General features: G+C 40.0%; 1 protein-coding gene across 2 annotated transcripts in view; it reads left to right on the top strand.

Annotated features, from left to right (window-relative positions):
- Positions 1–17148, top strand: part of DNAJC15 (DnaJ heat shock protein family (Hsp40) member C15) — an 84825-nt gene that overhangs the window by 55186 nt on the left and 12491 nt on the right. The gene's annotated exons all lie outside the window — the stretch shown is intronic.

Raw genomic sequence — 17148 nt, 5'->3', positions numbered from 1 at the left:
TACATAAAAGCACAAGATTTAGAGGATATTCTCTAAATCTCTGCATGTATATCACACATGATGCTGAGTTTCTTAATTTTATTTTGGAAGGCTCAGAGGCTGAGCCATTTGTTTTTCACTGGCCAGGTTTTTAATGTAAATTTATCTTACAGAAAGACAATTATTATAACTTTAACTACACTACAGCTGCTTGAGAGAGAAAGCCCATATGTTCATTACTGTTTCTGCTCTACAATAACAGATGGTGGAAAGTTACACTGTATTTTAGGAGTCAAAAGTGGGGGTGGCAGGTGAGGGGGGCAGAGAGTGCAGGGTTTCTTGTATCCTTACAGACTTTTAATTTTTGAATTATTTTGACAAAAGTTAAAAGCAAATTTTGGGTTCCTCTCCACCCTGACTCCAAAATAAGGCATTCTTTTTTAGCTTTCTTACTTAATTGCTAACTATAAAAATTCTTTTCACTAAATATCATCTCCTTTGGTTTTTGCACTTGGTATTTCATGTGAATAAACCAGAGACTAAACTTTGAAAAGAGGTTTTGCTTAAAATTTCTTAACAGCTTCAACAGTTACTCAAAGATCCATTCAACTAATTTACTTTGCATTGTGGGCTTTCAGAGTAATTGACTCAGAAACGAATGTGTTTTAAGGGCCTACTTGAAGCTTTCTGTCTCCTAAACATCTTCCATCCCTTCCAGGTCAAGAGTATGGCATTCTCTGATTGATTGCAGGGGGATCAAGCACTTACCTCTTTCAGATGATTGACAAGTTATTGATTGTGTCTACTGGCAAAGAATTAAGCTCTAAAATGTTTCTAAAAGAATATGTATTTTAAGATACTTTCAGTTAAAAAAAAAAGAATGTTTATGTTTGTTATAAGCCAGTAGTGGTTAAAGAATTATTTTATTTATTCTGAGATTGTATATTTATGAGAAGTGGGGCTGTTGGCTCCCCATAATGTGCTTACTAATATCCTCCAGTATGGTGGCATTGTGGGAGGGCATGGGTGCAGAAGTGTTATTCCCTGACTTTTGCCTTCTAACTAGCAGCATAGTCTTGAACATCCCTTAATCTCTCTAAATGTCAGTGTTATCATCTACAAAATGAATGGATTTTTCCCATGCCTTTTTTGGGTACATGATGTAATGTTTTTATGCTGTTGCTGCTAAATTGCTTCAGTCGTGTCTGACTCTGCAACCCCATAGACGGCAGCCCACCAGGCTCCCCCGTCTCTGGGATTCTCCAGGAAAGAACACTGGAGTGGGTTGCCATTTCCTTCTCCAATGCATCAAAGTGAAAAGTGAAAGTGAAGTCACTCAATTGTGTCCAACTCTTCATGACCCCATGGACTGCAGCCCACCAGGCTCCTCTGTCCATGGGATTTTCCAGGCAAGAGTACTGGAGTGGGCTGCCATTGCCTTCTCCTAATGTTTTTATATACCTGTTCAATTAATGAAGAACCCTATCTCTCTATTTGGATCACATTTATAACTAATGAAAGATGCTTTTAATCAACAGTAGTCAATAACAGATGTGTTGACAACTGGAGACATCTTGTCCATATAGTTGCTCATTCATCCAACATTTTACAACATTTGAGTTTCAGAGAGTTCTTAGACTTCTTAAAACCCATCCATATATTCATAGTTAAGAATTCCTGCTCTAGTAAAAAGTGTGATGATTTTAAGGAATATTGCAGCTACTTGAGGGAAAATAATTTATGTATGTTGGAGCTGGGAAATAATCATAAATCTGGAAACTGTCCCTTCAAAGGGAACGTTGTTTTGTTTCATTTTTAAAGGGAAGAAGATAATGAATTTTGTTGTTGTTTATTTTTATAATGGTTTACATATTCTGATTTCTAACTCTGCAGTAGTTTTTTTTTTTTTTTTCAAGGAATATTTATTTATTTATTAGTCTGCACAGAATCTTAAGTTGTGGCATATGGGATCTAATGCCCTGACCAGGAAAGTGTGAGAATGGGCAGGCTTTTCCGGGTGGCTCAGACCGTAAAGAATCTGCCTACAGTGCAGGAGACCCGGGTTTGATCCCTGTTTCTTATAGATCCTCTGGAGGAGGGAATGGCTTCCCACTCCAGTATTCTTGCCTAGAGAATCATATGGACAGAGGAGCCTGGTAGGCTACAGTCCATGGGGTCTCAAAGAGTTTGACGCAACTGAGCAACTAAGCATGTGAGAATCTGCAACTCTCAATTTGCCTCCTCTGTTTATAACTCTTCACCATATTTGCTTTGGCCAGGTCACCCTTGAGTGTTATATAGGTGGTTAAAAAAATTTGACTCCTCTACCCAATGCTTCTGAAATTCATGAATCTTTTCCCTACCCCCCAAATGACTTTTCTCTTGGTTTTGCCACCAGCTGGTAAAACAAAAGCTAGAACTTCAAATGTGTGATCAATGATAATTTGTTACATATTTCATTATCACCTTGGGCAGAGAAAGTGACACCAGAAAAAATAGGTGTGGAAATGAAGTAAATTTTTTGTAACCAGTTTTAAGTGAGCATTCAGATGTACTTTGGTAAAAAGTAAATTTTGCCTTTTCTTTGAGTGAAAAAAAGTTAATGCAGTAAAAATGTCTCAGATCTTTGATGTAATGCCTTTAGAATACCTTTTAATTAGATTATAGTTTAAAAAATTACTGGAGAAAAAGATTGGTTGTTATGAAGTCAGTAGTAGTAGTGTTCGTCGCTAAGTTGTGTCCGACTCTTTGTGACCCCATGGACTGTAGCCCACCAGGCTCCTCTGTCCATGAAATTCTCCAGGCAAGAATACTAGAGTGGGTAGCCATACCCTCTTCCAGGGAATCTTCCTGACCCAGAGATCAAACCCGGTCTCCTCCATTGCAGGCAGACTCTTTACCATTTGAGCCACTAAGGAAGCCCATATGAAGTTGGTGAAAGTGAAAGTCACATCCAACTCTTTACGACCTCATGGACTGTAGCCTCCCAGGCTCCTCTGTCCATGGAATTCTGCAGGCAAGAATACTGGAGTTGGTAGCCATTCCATTCTCCAAGGGATCTTCCCAACCCAGGGATTGAACCCAGGTCTTCCACATTGCAGGCAGATTCTCTACTGTCTTGAGGCATCGGGAAGCCCAAGACAACTGGAGTAAATAGCCTATCCCTTCTCTAGGGGATCTTCCCGAAGCAGGGTCTCCTGCATTGCAGGCAGATTCTTTACCAGCTGAGCTACCAGGGAAGCCCCAGGTAACTTGAAATCAGTAGTTTGACATTAATGCCTAACAAAAGTACAAAGGAAAACAGACTAAGTTAACTTTGAAAAGCTATGGAATCTCTCATAGACTACCTAATCCATGCTTCTCAAAGTGTAGTTTGCCTGTTCGTTCCAGGCCAGTTTGTTAGCTGTGTGCAAGAAATAAAAAACTAAAATCAAAAGTAAGCCTTCAGACATCTTACCCATTTGACATTGTTGTGACATCAAGTATGGGATAGCTTTGTGTTTTGTAAAATATTGGTCCACCACACAGTAGAAGACAATTTTTTAAAGTGCTTCACCATGCAACATCACTTTCAGTCTGCCTCAACCTTAAAGAGATCACTATCTTAATGTATAATATCATAGGTTAGCTTTGCCTCTTTAATATCTAGTTGGGCTTCCCTGGTGGCTCAGACTGTAAAGCGCCTGCCTGCAACGCGGGAGACCCGGGTTCGTTTCCTGGGTCGGGAAGATCCCCTGGAGAAGGCAATGGCAATCCACTCCACCACTCTTGCCTGGAAAATCCCATGGATGGAGGAGCCTGATAGGCTACAGTCCATGGGGTCGCAAAGAGTCGGACACGACTGAGCGACTTTACTTACTTTACTGTGTGCATCTGGCTGCTTTCGATCAACACTGTCCCTATGGGATTCATCCCTATTGTAATGTGGAGCAGTTGTTTGTTCATTCTCATTAATGTAGCAGCCTTAGCGAGGTATGTACTGTGGACCTCCAGGATTACTCTTTTAGGAATTTATTCTTCCCCTTTTGTGTTTTTCAGGCCTTCTTTGGGTATACAGAGTAATTATTTTTTGAATTCCATGTGGTGGCTGAGATGGTAAAGAATCTGCCTGCAATGCAGGAGACCTGGGTTGGCAGGATCCCCTGGAGAAGGAAATGGCAACCCATTCCAGTATTCTTACCTGGAGAATTCCATGGACAGAGGATCCTGGTAGGCCACTGTCCATGGCATCTCAAAGTCGGACCCGATTGAGTAACTATCACACACACACACATGTATTTTGTAGGAAAGTAACAGTTTTCAAACTCTTTGGTCTCAGATCAAAAAGTATATCAATAAAAATGATCAACTAGAGAGATCTATCAGAGAAGGCAGTGGCAGCCCATTCCAGTACGCTTGCCTGGAAAATCCCATGGACAGAGGAGCCTGCAGAGGCTGCAGTCCATGGGGTCACTACGAGTCAGACAGGACTGAGAGACTTCACTTTCCCTTTCATGCATTGGAGGAGGAAATGGTGACCCACTCTAGTGTTCTTGCCTGGAGAATCCCAGGGTCAGGGGAGCCTGTTGGGCTGCCATCTATGGGGTCACACAGAGTTGGACACAACTGAAGCATCCTAGCAGCAGCAGCAGCAGCAGAGAGATCTGTGAATTAGAAGAGATTCATTTTCTTCAGCTCCAAAATCACTGCAGATGGTGACTGCAACCATGAAATTAAAAGACGCTTGCTCCTTGGAAGAAAATCTATGACAAACCTAGACAGCATATTAAAATGCAGAGACATTACTTTGCCAACAAAGGTCTGTATAGTCAAAGCTATGGTTTTTCCAGTAGTCATGTTTGGATGTGAGAGTTGGACCATAAAGAAGGTTGAGCACTGAAGAACTGATGCTTTCAAACTGTGGTATTGGAGAAGACTCTTGAGAGTCCCTTGGACTGCACTGAGGAAAAAACGTCATTCCTAAAGTAAATCAACTCTTAGTATTTATTGGAAGGACCGATGCTGAAGCTGAAACTCCAGTACTTTGGCCACCTGATGGGAAAAGCCAACTCATTGGAAAAGACCCTGATGCTGGGAAAGATAGAAGGCAGGAGGAGAAGGGGACGACAGAGGATGAGATGACATCACCAACTCAGTGGATACGAATTTGAGCAAGCTCTGAGAGATGGTGAAGGACAGAGAAGCCTGGTATGCTGCAGTCCTTGGGGTCACAAAGAGTTGGACAGGACTGAACAACAACAAAATTTAAATTCAAAAAAGATAAATACAATATTCTTTTAGGTCCCCAAAATCAACTGTATAAATATAGGAAAGAGATGTGGCAGTGTTTCACATGAAAGAGAGTCAATGGGTATTTTTTATCTCAAATATTTAACAATGTAAAAGTCACTAAAAATAAGTCAGTGTGTTCTTAAGCTGCATTAAAGGGCACACAGTATCTATATTATAAGACTGAATACTACCACAACCTTCTGTACTTGTCACTCATTTATTCTAGTATTACTAGCCAGTAAGTTTTGGGGGGTAGTTAGGCAGTAAAGGCTAGTATGGAAAATGCCACATGATAAGGGCTTTTAATAAAATAAAACATAGTAGGCAGACGGATAGAGATCGGCATTTGGAGAGGAGAGAGTTGCAGTATTAGTGATAGTCATCCTAAAAATTCTCTCCAAGGAGATCACTGACTCAGTGGACACGAGTTTGAGTAAACTTCAGGATATGGTGATGAACAGGGAAGCCTGGTGTGCTGCAGTACATGGGTTGCACAGAGTCAGACACGCCCGAGCAAGTGAACAATAAATTGGGACCTGGGCAGTGTTCTAGGCACTGGCACTCAGCAGTGGAAAAAGTGATGTTCAAGCAAAGCAGTAAAGGTAATCTGAGATTAAAAAAACTGTTGGACAACAGTTTCTTCTCAGAGGTATGCTGCTGCTGCTAAGTCGCTTCAGTCGTGTCCGACTCTGTGCGACCCCAGAGACGGCAGCCCACCAGGCTCCCTCGTCCCTGGGATTCTCCAGGCAAGAACACTGGAGTGGGTTGCCATTTCCTTCTCCAATGCATGAAAGTGAAAAGTGAAAGGGAAGTCGCTCAGTCGTGTCCGACTCTTCGCGACCCCATGGACTGCAGCCTACCAGGCTCCTCCATCCATGGGATTTTCCAGGCAAGAATATTGGAGTGGGGTGCCATCGCCTTCTCAGGAGGTATTCTTGTATTGTGTAATAGGTAGAACCCTTTAGGACTTCCAACTCTAGGTTTCTGTGATTCTCTAATGATTTGATAAACTGAATCAGACTCAAAGTATTCTTCAGAGCCTTCTGTCTATTTTTTAAAATTATATTGCAATATAATTCAAGTACCATATGATTCATCTACTTAAAGTGTACAGTTCACTCATCAGTCAGTTGCTCACTTGTGTTCGACTTTTTGTGACCCCATGAATCGCAGCAAGCCAGGCCTCCCTGTCCTTCATCAACTCCCTTAGTTTACCCAAACCCATGTCCATTGAGTCAGTGATGCCATCCAACCATCTCATCCTCTGTCGTCCCCTTCTCCTCCTGCCCTCAATATTTCCCAGCATCAGGGTCTTCTCAAATGAATCAGGTCTTCGCATCAGGTGGCCGAAGTATTGGAGTTTCGCTTCAGCAACAGTCCTTCCAATGAGTATTCAGGGCTGATCTCCTTTAGGATGGGCTGATCTCCTTTAGGATGGACTGGTTGGATCTCCTTGCAGTCCAAGGGAGTCTCAAGTCTTCTCCAACACCACAGTTCAAAAGCATCAATTCTTCGACACTCAGCTTTCTTTATAGTCCAACTCTCACATCCATACGTGACTACTGGACAAACCATAGCCTTGACTAGATGGACCTTTGTTGGCAAAGTAATGTCTCTGCTTTTTAATATGCTGCCTAGGTTGGTCATAGCTTTTCTTCCAAGGAGTAAGCGTCTTTTAATTTCATGGCTGCAGTCACCATCTGCAGTGATTTTGGAGCCTGAGAAAATAAAGTCTCTCACTGTTTCCCTACCTACTTCCCATGAAGTGATGGGACCAGATACCATGATCTTCATTTTCTGAATGTTGAGTTTTAAGCCAACTTTTTCACTCTCCTCTTTCACTTCCATCAAGAGGCTTTTTAGTTCCTCTTCGCTTTCTGCGGTAAGGGTGGTGTCCGAGGTTATTGACTTTTCTCCCGGCAGTTTTGATTCCAGCCTGTGCTTCTCGTTCACTAGTCTGGCGTGTATTTATGGAGGTGTGCACAGGGCACCCTTTAGCCCCGCCCTCACCCCACCCCCCTCTCCTTAGTAAGAGGCGCATGCGCTTGTCCACGTGCCGGCGCCGCCACACTGACACCCTTTGCTTTGTAATACATTTTCATTCTTTGAAGTGTGAGTCCTCTTACTTTATTCTTCTTTTGTAGGATTGTTTTGGGTATTCTGGGTCCACTGCAATTGTAGGTGAATTTTAGAATCAGCTTGTCAGTTTTGGCAAAGTTGACTGGAATTCTGATAGAGATTTTGTTGAATCTGTCAGTCAGCTTAGGGAATATTGCCTAAGGTCTTAATGTTAAATCTCCTTATGTAAGGACATGGGATGATTTTTCATTTACTTAGATCTTTAATTTTTTTCAATAATATTTTGTAGCTCCAAAGTGTTTTATTCTTTTTGATGCTGTTGTGAATAAAATTATGTTCTTTATTTTTGGATTGTTTAATGTGAATGTATAGGAATATCATTCATTTTTAAATATTTGTTTATATCCTTCAGTCTTGCTGCACTTGTTTATTCCAGTAGGTTTTGTTTTTTCGGTAGGTTCATTCGGATTTTCTAACTATAAGACTATGTCATCTGTGAATAGTTTTATTTCTTCCTTACCAATATGGATGCAATTCACTTCTTTTTCTTACCTATTTTTCCCTGACTAGAATCTCCAGTACAGTATTGAAAAGTTGTAAGAGGGGGCATTCTTGTCTTGTTTCTGATCTTATGGAAAAGCATACAGTTGCCTAATAATGGGTATTAGGTGAAGTGTGGTATTATTAGCTGTGGGTTTTTCATAGATAACCTTTATCAGATTAGGAAGTTCCTTTCAAGTTATTGAGCCTTTTTATCATGAAATGATGTTAGCCTTTGTCAAGTGCTTTTTCTGCATCTATTCAGATTATTATGAGATTTCTGTTTTTTATTCTATTGATGTAATGAATTACATTAATTGATTTTTGGCTGTTAAACCAACCTCTCATCCCTGAGAAAAATACCACTTAGTCATGGTGCACAGATATTTTTAACGTGTTGTTGGAATTAGTTTGCTAGCATTCTGTTGAGTCTTTTACATTCACGTTCACAAGAAATATTGATCTGTAGTTTTCTTGGGATGTCTTTGCTTGGCTTGGTATCAACATAATATGGGTCTTATAAAACGAGTTAGAAAATTGTTCCTTCCCCTTCCATAATCCATCTGCACCTGGGTTTTCTTTGCATAAATTTTTGATTAATGATTCAATTTCTTTACTTGTAACAGGTCTATCAGATTATTTGTTTCTTCTTGAGACAGTTTTAGTAATTTATGTCCTTTGAGGAATTTGTCTAATTTTGTAGTTTAGGTTACTGAGATTTTTTTCTTTTTTAATACAGACATTTACAGCTCTAATTGCCTTCTTAGCACTACTTAAATTGTAGTCCATAAGTATTTATTTCCCAAATTTGTCCTTGTTATTGATTTTTAGGGACTTCCCAGGTGGTGCTAGTGGTAAAGAACTCATCTGCTAATGCAGGAGACGTAGGAGATGTAGGTTTGCTCCCTAGGTAGGGAAGCTCCCCTGGAGGAGGGCATGGCACCCCACTCTAGTATTCTTGCTTGGAGAATCCCATGGACAGAGGAGCCTGGTGAGCTACAGTCCATAGAGTCTCAAAGAGTCAAACACAACTGAAGTGACTTAGCACACATGCACGCATTGATTTCTAATTTCATTCCGTTGTAGTTGGAGAATATAATGTATTGTTTCTATCCTTCTAATTTATTGAGGATTGTTTAATGGCCTAGCATATGATTTCTCCTGGATATTCTGTTGTTAGGTGGGGTGTTCCTGTCTGTCAGGTCTGGTTGGTTTTAAGTGTTGTACAAGTCTTCTACTTCCTATTTGATCTTCTGTCTAGTCCTATCCATTATTGAGAGTGGGACATTCTTTTTTTTTTTTTCATGGCAATACTGTTTTTTGTTTGTTTTTAATTTAATTTTTTTTTTAATTTTATTTTTACTTTATTTTACTTTACAATACTGTATTGGTTTTGCCATACATTGACATGAATCCACCACATTAATTCTTATTGTTGAATTGTCTGTTTCTCTGTTCATTTTTGTTTCATGTATTTTGACACTCTGTTAGTGTGTGTGTGTGTGTTTATGTGTGCACACGCATGCATGTGCATTCAGTCGCTCGGTCTTGTCCAACTGTTTGTGGCCCCATGGACTGTAATGCACCAGGCTCCTCTGTCCATGAGATCTTCCAAGCAAGAATGCTGGCATGGGTTGCCATTTCCTTCTCCAGGGGATCTTCCTGACCCCGAGAATGAACCCTGTTCCCTTGAGTCTCCTACATTGGCAGGAGGGTTCTTTACCACTGCACCACCTGAGTATAATTGTTGTGTCTCTTTGTTGTTCAGTCGCTCAGTCATGTCCAACTCTCTGTGACCCATGGACTGCAGCATGAAGTCCATGTTGTATCTCTAGTAACATTTTTTGTTATAAAATCTCATATGAGTATAGCCATTCTAGCTTTTCCATAGTTGGTATTTCATGATACATTTTTTCCCAATTCTTTCATTTGTGATTTTGAATCTAAAGTCTGGCTCAAGACTTCCCTGGTGGTCCAGTGGTTAAGACTTAGTGTTTCCACTGCAAGGGGCACAAATGCGATCCCTGTTCAGGGAGCTAAGATACTGCATGTACAGCACAGCCAAAATAATAATAATAAAATTATTTTTATTGTTTTATTTAAAGTCTGTCTCCTGTAAAAGGACTATTGTTGGATCATATTGTTTTAATCCAACCTGACAGTGTAATGGCAGATTGGATTGTTTAGTCCATTCACATATGTTATTGATATAGTTTGATTTATGTCTGCCTTTGTTTTCTGTCTCGTGTCTTTTTTGCCCCTCTGTTTTTCTTCCTTTATGTTTTCTTTTGTACTGAGTGAATATTTTCTAATGTAGTATTTTTATTTTATTACTTCATTATTTTTGAGAGTTTTTTAAAGTGATTGCTCTAGGGTTTAACCATATACATCTTAAGTTTTCAGAATCAGCTTCAGGTTTAGACAAGCTTAATTCTTGTACTATATATAGAAATAATACTTCTGTATTTCCCCCTTTTATGGTATTATTGTTATACATATAACATCTGCTAATGTCACAAGCCTAACAGTACATTGTTAGGATCATTACTGTCTCGCATCATTTTCTCAATCTGTAACACCTTTGCTCTTACGTATCTCCTTTGTGCTATTAATAGCTCATGTAATATGCATGTATTACATTTCTATATGTTATAGGCCCAATAATGTTTTATGCATATTATTTTATACCATTACCTTTTCCATCAGCTAACAGAAAAAAGAAAATTAGGCATTTCTATTGTCTTTTATAATTACACAGTTATATTACTAGTGCTGTTTGTAGATATCAATTTAAATTACCATCTGAGGTCACTTTCTTTCAACCTAAAGAATTTCCTTTATTTATTCTAAAGTGGTCTGTTAACAGTAAATTCTTTCAGTTTTTGCTTGTCTAGGATGCTGTTTCACCTTTGTTTCTGAATAACAGCTTTACTGAATAACGGGCTCTTGGTCCACAGCTTGTTCTTTGAGGACTGTGATTATGTTATTCCACGGCCTTCCTGTCCTCCATTGTTTCTGCTAAATTAGCCTTTTATCGTATTGGGCTTCCTTTATAAGTGACACGTTGTCTTTCTTTTACTACTGGTAAAAGGTAAACTGAGGCATATTGAGAATTTTAAGAGTCTGTTTGAGCAAAAAATTGACTTGAATTTGGCAGCACCAAACTGGAAGTGGTGAGGAGCCCTCTAGAGGAAAGACTTCCATGGAAGAGGCAGAGCAAAGAAGGAGTTACTTGATTGGCATAAGAATTTGCTTTACTTGGAAAGTCCTAGTTGGCTCTGTGTGATTAGTTGTGCTTGGATTTAATCTCTTAATGTTGAGAGACTTAGGGTTTAGTTTGATTATATAGTCTCCTATATAATCAAACCTCAGTCTAATGGCCTCTCTGTTTATTTAATTTAATGATATCTTCCAATTTTCTTGACCTCTCTCCCCTTCCCTCTCTCTTTCCTCTCCTTAACCCTTCCTATCCTTCCCTGTTTTTCTAGTCCCCCGGTCCTGGACACAGGAATCTGGTCGAAGGGCCTTCAGCCTGAGCTGAGGATTGGAGACTGATCACCTCCTCTTGGCAGAAAACTAGAATTCTGGTTCTGGTCTGGTCTGATTTCTGGTAGGGCCGAGTTCCAGTCCTCCCTTCTCTGGAGGCCCAGGGAAAAGTCCCATAATGCCTGGGTATCTGTAGGTGGCAGGAGACGTCTGTAAGGCCACCCCTTTTACCCACCCCCCACCTCCTCCCCCTTCTTCTTTCAACCTGGCTTCCTTTCTTCCCTTGAAATCTTTGATGTTAATACTTGGATCTGAAGTTCGGTTCTCTATAGGAGGTTTTCTGAGAGACGGTATTCTTGTATTTAAGGGCTTCCCTGGTGGTGCAGAGGTTAAAGCGTCTGCCTGCAGTATGGGAGACCTGGGTTCGATCCCTGGGTCGGGAAGATCCCCTGGAGAAGGAAATGGCAACCCACTCCAGTATTCTTGCCTGGAGAATCCCATGGATGGAGGAGCTTGGTGGGCTACAGTCCACGGGTCACAAAGAGTCGGACAGGACTGAGCAACTTCACTTTCACTTTCCAATTTTCTCCTCGTCTTTGACTTTCAGCATTTTTTTATGGTGTGTGTATTAGGTCTTATTAGATTCATCCTACTTGGAGTATGAGGTTCTTGGGTATATAGGTTACTGTTTTTCAATAACCTTGGAAAGTTTTTAGCTACTATTTCTTGAAAGACTTTTTTCCCTCCTTTCCTCTCCTGGCACTCCCATTTCATGTGATTTATGGATTTCACGATGTCCTACGTTTCCCTGAGGCTCTGGTTGTTTTCTCCTTCATTCCCTTTTCTCTCTGATGTCAGCTTACGTACTGTCAGTCACTGTATCTTCAAGTTCTCTAGTTCTGTCTCATGCCAGTTCAGATCTACTCTTGAGCCCTTCTAGTAATTTTTTTAAAAACTTTTAGTTCTGTGAATGTGTAATGTAAACTTTTAGTTCTGTGAGTGTATAATGGGTACTTTGGAATCGTTTCCCATAAATCCAGTATCTGGTCACTCTCACGGGTAGTTTTGTGGCTTTTTTCATGATGTATGCCTGGGTCGTACTGTCATGCTTGCCTGTTCCCCCACATGCCTTGAAATACTTTGTTAGAAGCTGAATATATTAGATGATATATTATAGCAGCTCTTGTCCTCCACCCTTTCACTGATGATGAAGGCTTGTTATTGTTTGTGTTTTTTTCAGTAACTGGCTGGATTCTTTTAGTAAAGTAGCTTAAGGCCTTCTCAGAATGTCTCTCCTATATGGAACCACCATGCCTTGAGGACTAGGAAGAGTTTTCAAGGTCCCAGTACTTATTCTAAGGGAGCTAGGCCCAGGGTAGAGCTTCTGATCCACTTTCCTGTGCCTCAGCACCGGGTATCTGGGGGCCGGAAGAGAAATACACAGGTCCACCCAGCCCTTCCCAGAAAGAGTCCTCTGTGCAGGAGCTGGGGAGGGAGGGAGCCCTGTGTTCTGGCTGCAGCAGTCCAGTGTGGAGTCTCTGCCTTGCTGAGTGGAGAGGGGGAAAGGAACGAGCCATTTCCCACAGACTCCTGCCTCTCTCACTGAATTTTCATTCTTTAATTCTTTTTTAATTTTTGTTTTGAAGACCGTTTCTAGAGGCTTCCAGTGGTTGGGAGTTTATTATATAGTATTGACCAGTTGTACTGCAAAGTGGGTCAGTGGAACTCCTAATTCTAGAAGTCAGTCTCCTATGTGCTGCTTTGTGATTTTAACATCTTTCTTTTAAGAAGGGTGGGTGAACTTTAAGAACCCTTCAAATCAGCAGATGGCAATGCTTCTTACTTCACTCTTACAGACTTGGAATGTAGAAATTAGTGTTTTAATCAGAGTTAAGTGTAAGTAAGTAAGTGTTAGTCACTCAGTCGTGCCTGACTGTTTGCGACCCCATGGACTGCAGCCCACCAGGCTCCTCTGTCCATGAGATTTTCCAGGCAAGGATACTGGAGGGGGTTGCCATTTCCTTTTCCAGGGGATCTTCCCAACCCAGGGATCGAACCCGGGTTTCCTGCACTGCAGGCAGATTCTTTACCAACTGAGCTACAAGGGAAGCTTAAGGAATATGTAAATCTGTATAAAGAAGACCCAGGGATAAAAGGGAACTTAATCTTCACATTGGTGTATTTTCTATGAAACTCACATTAGTGATAAATTATACAGGCATACCTCAAAGATACTGGATTCAGTTCCAAACCACCCCAATAAAACAAATACTGCAATAAAGCAAGTCACACAGATATTTTGGTTTCCCAACACATAGAAAAATTATTATGTTTTTACTATACTGTTGTCTGTTAAGTGTGAAATAGCATTATGCTTAAAAAACAGTGTACACAATGGAATAATTTACTCAGTTATAAAAAAGAACACATTCGAGTCAGTTCGAATGAGGTGGATGAAACTGGAGCCTGTTATACAGAGTGAAGTAAGTCAGAAAGAAAAACACCAGTACAGTATATCAATGCCTATATATCATATTTAGAAAGATGGTAATGACAACCCTATATGCGAGACAGCCAAAGAGACACAGATGTAAAGAACAGGCTTTCGGACTCTGTGGGAGAGGGAGACGGTGGGATGATTTGAGAGAATAGCTTTGAAACATGTATATTACCGTTTGTGAAACAGATGACCAGTCCAAGTTTGATGCATGAAACAGGGCGCTCAGGGCTGGTGCACTGGGACAACCCAGAGGGATGGGGTGGGGAGGGAGGTGGGAGGGGGGTTCGGGATGGGGGATACATGTACACCCGTGGCTGATTCAATACATGGCAAAAACCACCGCAATAAAGTAATTAGCCTCCAATTAAAATAAATAAATTGTAAAAAACAGTGTATATACATATTGTAATTAAAAAATAAACCTGCTATAAAAATGGCACCAATAGACGTACTTGACACAGGGTTGACACAAACCTTCAATTTGTAAAAGACTCAGTATCTGCAAAGTGCAGTAAAGCAAAGTCTGATCAGACAAGGCATACCTGTACCTGACCTTGCAGCAGTTGTTAATTGTAGGCTATTTCCTTGTTTTCTCTTGTGCTGGTTAGGATTTTTTTTACCCAGATTTTTTGCAGATGTTTCTTTCTAAAGATGTTTATCCACTCCTAACACATTTGTTTGTTCTATTTTCTGTCTCTCTGGAGTGATTTTACTTTCATGAAACTGGTCCTTGATGCAAGAAGATAAGGGAATGGTGATTCACCACTTCCTTCTCCCCATCAGGGACACATGTCTCAAGTCCCTGCTGTGCACTCAGCGAGATCTAAGGCATGATTGCTCTTCAAGATATTTATTACCTAGTGAGTAGATAAGCATATATTAATACTTTAAAAAGTAAACCACAAGGTGTGATTTTACAATCTTCCCAAGAGGGAAAGGGCTTCTCAGGTGGCACAGTGGTAAAGAACCCACCTGCTGATGCGGGAGACGAAAGAGATGCGAGTTCGATCCCTGGGTTGGGAAGACCCCCTGGAGGAGGGCATGGCAACCCACTCCACTATTCTTGCCTGGGGAATCCCATGGACTGAGGGGCCTGGTGGGCTATTGTCCATAGGGTCAGTCTCAAAGTGACTTAGCACACTCAAGAAGGAAGAGGACCCAGGATCGGGTTACAGGCTTGAAGAAAGTAGAAGAGGTTTACAACAACCAAATGTTTAACATGGTAGAAATTTAATAAACAAAGAATTATGTAAACAAAGTGAGAGACAGCATGGTATGGTAATCTTCCTGGGAGTCCTCACCATACCTCATTTTAACTCTGTGGCTAGGGTTGGGCAAGTAACTAAACTTTGTGATTCAGTCTCTTTAGGTAAGGAAAATAAGAACTGAGCAACTACAAAGGATAGTTGGATGAACCAAATGAAATAATATATTAGAATAATGCCTAGTTACTATCCTCATCACCATGGTCTTGATGACAGGTTTTCTGAGCCCCAGCGATTTTTGGATAGTATTAATTGGTAGTGTCATCAGACTTGACAGAGGTCAACATATCTCCAGTGTTAAAGTTTTAAAAACTTAAATATATCTTCATAAAAGTACACAGCTCATTAAATATACAGCTCAATGCATTGTCATGAAGTGAATCCATTTACGTAGCCAGTACCCAGATTATGACAGAAAACAACAAAATTCTGTAAAGCAGTTATCCTTCACTTAAAAAATATATTAATGAAAAAAAAAAAAAAGAAAATTGCACAAAGCTTTCTCCTCATGTACATTTCCGGTCATTCCCCACTCACCAAAGATGACCACTGTTCTTGTTTTTATTGCCATAGATAAGCTTTGCCTGTTCTTGAGCTTTATATGTATATATATAATCTAAGTGTGTAGTCTTCTATGCTTTGTCTCTTCTCATTTTATTATCTTTGTGAAAGTCATTCATGCAGCAGTGAATCCTGTAGTCATTCGTTCGTTCTTTTTGCTGCATAGTATTTCATTACACGAATATCCTGCGGTTTATCCATTTTTTCTTTGCAGTTTTATTTCTCTCTTTTGTTACCTGACTTTTGGGAACATCCTATACTCTTGTGTTCTATATATGAGTCCATTGTATTACATATATCTTTTCTCTTTGGCTTGTTTTTGCCTACCTTTACTGATGTTCATTCATTAATAGAAATTCTTAATACTGTTACAGATCAGTTATAGTTAAAACTTTACCTTTATAATTATTGCTTTTTTGTTTAGGAAATTTTTGCTTGTCTCAAAGTCATGAAGTCAATTTCTGGAAACTTTATTATCTTACCTAGTTGCATCTTAGAATGGAATTTTGTAGATGGTGTGAGATAAGGGTAAAGTTTCAGTTATTTTTATATAGATATCCAAGTGGTCTGGCACTGTTTGTTGGAATTATTTCTCTATTTTCTTTCATCTTCCCTTGATTAATTTCTTGTCCCAATACCATAATGTTTTAATTATCTAGCTTTATAACAAATCCTCACTTCTGGTATATAAACTCTTTACATTTTTTGTTATTTAAGATTTGTGAGGGGTGGGTTATGTTTGGCCCTTTACATTTTATTTTTATTTTTATTTTTTTTTAGTTTTTTATTTTAATTTTAAAATCTTTAATTCTTACAGGTGTTCCCAAACATGAACCCCCCTCCCACCTCCCTCCGCATAACATCTCTGTGGGTCATGCCCATGCACCAGCCGCAAGCATGCTGTATCCTGCGTCAGACATAGACTGGTGACTCAATTCTTACATGATAGTATACATGTTAGAATGCCATTCTCCCATATCATCCCACCCTCTCCCTCTGAGTCCAAAAGTCCGTTATACACATCTGTGTCTTTTTTCCTGTCTTGCATACAGGGTCGTCATTGCCATCTTTCTAAATTCCATATATATGTGTTAGTATACTGTAATGGTGTTTTTCTTTCTGGCTTACTTCACTCTGTATAATCGGCTTCAGTTTCATCCATCTCATCAGAACTGATTCAAATGAATTCTTTTTAACGGCTGAGTAATACTCCATTGTGTATATGTACCACAGCTTTCTTATCCATTCATCTGCTGATGGACATCTAGGTTGTTTCCATGTCCTGGCTATTATGAACAGTGCTGCGATGAACATTGGGGTACACGTGTCTCTTTCAATTCTGGTTTCCTCGGTGTGTATGCCCAGCAGTGGGATTGCTGGGTCATAAGGTAGTTCTATTTGCAATTTTTTAAGGAATCTCCACACTGTTCTCCATAGTGGCTGTACTAGTTTGCATTCCCACCAACC

The sequence above is a fragment of the Capra hircus genome, chromosome 12 (genome assembly GCF_001704415.2).
Source record: "Capra hircus breed San Clemente chromosome 12, ASM170441v1, whole genome shotgun sequence".
Classification (NCBI taxonomy): domain Eukaryota; kingdom Metazoa; phylum Chordata; class Mammalia; order Artiodactyla; family Bovidae; genus Capra; species Capra hircus.
This window is presented reverse-complemented; position numbering and strand designations above follow the sequence as displayed.